The 2924-nt window shown below is 54.4% G+C and overlaps 1 pseudogene; it reads left to right on the top strand.

Moving 5' to 3' along the window:
* The first annotated feature begins 913 nt into the window (after positions 1-913).
* LOC142004532 (olfactory receptor 10A7-like) lies at positions 914-1866 on the top strand (annotated as a pseudogene).
* Positions 1867-2924: the final 1058 nt, after the last annotated feature.

Here is a 2924-nt window from a genome sequence, read left to right on the forward strand (position 1 = left end):
CGCGGGACTGGAAGGAAGCTCAGGAGGTCTTCTAGTCCAGCCCCCTGCTTAAAGCAGGATGAACCCCAACTAACTCATCCCAGCCAGGGCTTGGTCAAGCTGAGACTTAAAAACCTCCAGGGATGGAGAATCCACCACCTCGCCAGGCAACACATTCCAGTGCTTCACCACCCGCCTGGGGAAAGAGCTTTTCCTAATATCCAACCTACACCTCCCCCTCTGTAACTTCAGACCATTTTCCATGGCTGGCAACCTCCGAAGCCAAGAGGGGACGCTTTTTGTGCAAGGCCTGCAGCTGTGTAAACAGGAACACTCTCCGGGCAGGCCTCTTAAACGACGTTCCACAGAACACTGGCATTCTGTCAGCACCTCCCAGGAGTGCCGCGAGGCTCTGGCACCTTTCTGGTATCAGACGCCGATGGGACACGCCTCGTGTTGCTAAAACCAGAGGCAATGTCACTTCTTCATTGCCGTGATACCTGATTAAAGTACTTCCCTTCGGTTTTTGCTGCACATGTGGCCGTTTGAGGCTTCCCGGAGTCTGACAATGATATTTTTGGAAGAACGTTTCCATAGGAGTTCCGCCTGAAACGTATTATTGGCTGGTGTTCCGTGGGCCCAAAGAGTTTAAGAACCAGTAGTCTACTGGAGCATAAAAACACAGATGTAATATGGGGAGGGGGGCACAGACGGGCTTCCCGGGGGCGGGGAAGTCCTGAGCCTGTAGCCCATCCCCAAGAGGGCTGTGGACCACTAGCGGTCCGCAGACCACACAGAGACCCGCTGCAGTAGAGGAGCAGAAAGGACATTTCTGACCGAGGAGTGAGGCAGGATTTGGTGACTCACATGCTGATCGTTTCTCTTCACTGTCTAGATAGCGCCACCCCGTCTGCCAGTGGAGGACCTGCAGGAGATGCCTGGCAGGAACCACACCGTGGTGACATGTTTCATCCTCCTGGGATTTTCCAGCCTCTCCGAGCTGCAGGTGCTGCTCTTTGTCCTGGTGCTGGCCTCCTTCACCCTCATGCTGACAGGGAACGTCCTCATCGTGCTCCTCACCACGCTGGACCGCTCCCTCCACACCCCCATGTACTTCTTCCTCCACAGCCTGTCCCTCCTGGAGACGTGCTACACCTCCGTCACCCTGCCCAAGATGCTGGCCAACCTGCTGGCAGAGAACAAGAGCATTTCCTTCACTGGCTGCACCGCTCAGCTGTATTTCTATCTGTTCTTCGCCACGGCAGAGTGCTACCTCCCGGCAGCCATGGCCTATGACCGCTACATGGCCATCTCCCACCCCTTGCGGTACACCGCCATCATGAGCGACAGGGTCTGCGTTCTACTGGTGGCCGGGTCCTACATCACCGGCATCCCCGTCTCCTTTGGGCAAACGGCACTGATATTCAGCCTGCCCTTCCGTGGGCCCAACGAGATCCACCACTTCGTCTGTGACATCCCCCCGCTGCTGAGGCTGGCCTGCGCCGACACCGCCCTGACCGAGGTGGAGATATTCGTGGTGGCCGTGCTGGTGGTCCTGGCCCCCTTCCTGCTGATCCTGGTGTCTTATGCCCACATCATGGTCACCCTCCTCAAGATGTCCTCAGCAACGGGCTGACGCAAGGCCTTCTCCACCTGCTCCTCTCACCTGGTGGTGGTGACTCTCTTCTTCAGCTCCAGCAGCTTCATCTACTTCTGACCCAAGTCGAGCTACGGCGGGGACAGCGACAGGCTCTCGGCTCTGCTGTACGTTGTGCTCACACCCACGCTGAACCCCATTACCTACAGCCTTCCAACGAGGAGGTGAGGCAGGCAATGAGAAGAGCACTGGGAAGACTGTCTACCATCCCAGGCTGTTCATGGCTCTGAGGTTGCTGGGGTATCTCGTGTGGCAAGGAGCAGAGACCTGGTCATAACTCCTGCAGCATGTGTAAATCTGGGCGCTCGTTTGGCCAAGGCTTTCCAAGCCTACTCTATCGTTTGTCATTATGAGCCAACGCAGCCGACAGTGGTCATCAGCTCTCCCAACTTCATAAACTATTTATCAACAAACATGCCAAACAATTGTTAGTCGCAATAAGCTCATTCTATTGTCTGTCGTTACGAGCCACACGGATGATAGTGACTGTCAGCGCTCCCAACTTCCATAAACTATTAATCAGCAACCAAGCCAAAAAATTGTTACTCACATTAAGCGCATTGTGCCATCCGTCATTATGAGCCACACAGCTGATAGTGACGCCAACTGGGGCCATCAGCTCTCCCAACCTCCATAACTATTTGTCAACAAACATACCGAACAATTGTTACTCATATTAAGCCATTCTATTGTCTGTCATTATGAGCCACACGGTTGACAGTGACTGTCAGCTCTCCCAACTTCCATAACTACTTATCAGCAAACTTGCCGAACAATCGTTAGTCATTGTGAGCCTCCATAACAAAGACGCCCAAACGCCATCCACTTATTTTCTTTCTGTCTCAATGTGTTGACACTTCGCGCCCCTGTTCCCATTGTGATTAGCAGAAGATACAAGCTGCTGCTAACTCCCATCACCCCTTAGCCAGACGGAGAAGCTGGATACGAGCCAGCAGCGTGCCCTTGTAGCCACGAAGAGCTGGATAAATCCACAGAGGACAGGACCATCAATGCGTATCAGCCAGGATGAAATGGTGTCCCTGGTTCCTGTCTGCCAGAGGCTGCAAATGGGCGACAGAGAACTGATCACTTGATGACTGCCTGGTCTGTTCTCTCCCTCTGCAGCACCTGACCTTGGCCTCTGTCAGCAGACAGGACACCGGGCTGGGTGGACATTTGGTCTGACCTGGTGTGGCCGCTCTGATGTTCTTATGTAAGGCGGGAGCCAAAGACTCACGTGCATCGAGCAGGGGATGGGGCGGCACTTCCCTCAGCACACAAAAGGGAG

This window comes from Carettochelys insculpta, chromosome 32 (assembly GCF_033958435.1).
Source record: "Carettochelys insculpta isolate YL-2023 chromosome 32, ASM3395843v1, whole genome shotgun sequence".
In the NCBI taxonomy this organism is placed as follows: Eukaryota; Metazoa; Chordata; order Testudines; family Carettochelyidae; genus Carettochelys; species Carettochelys insculpta.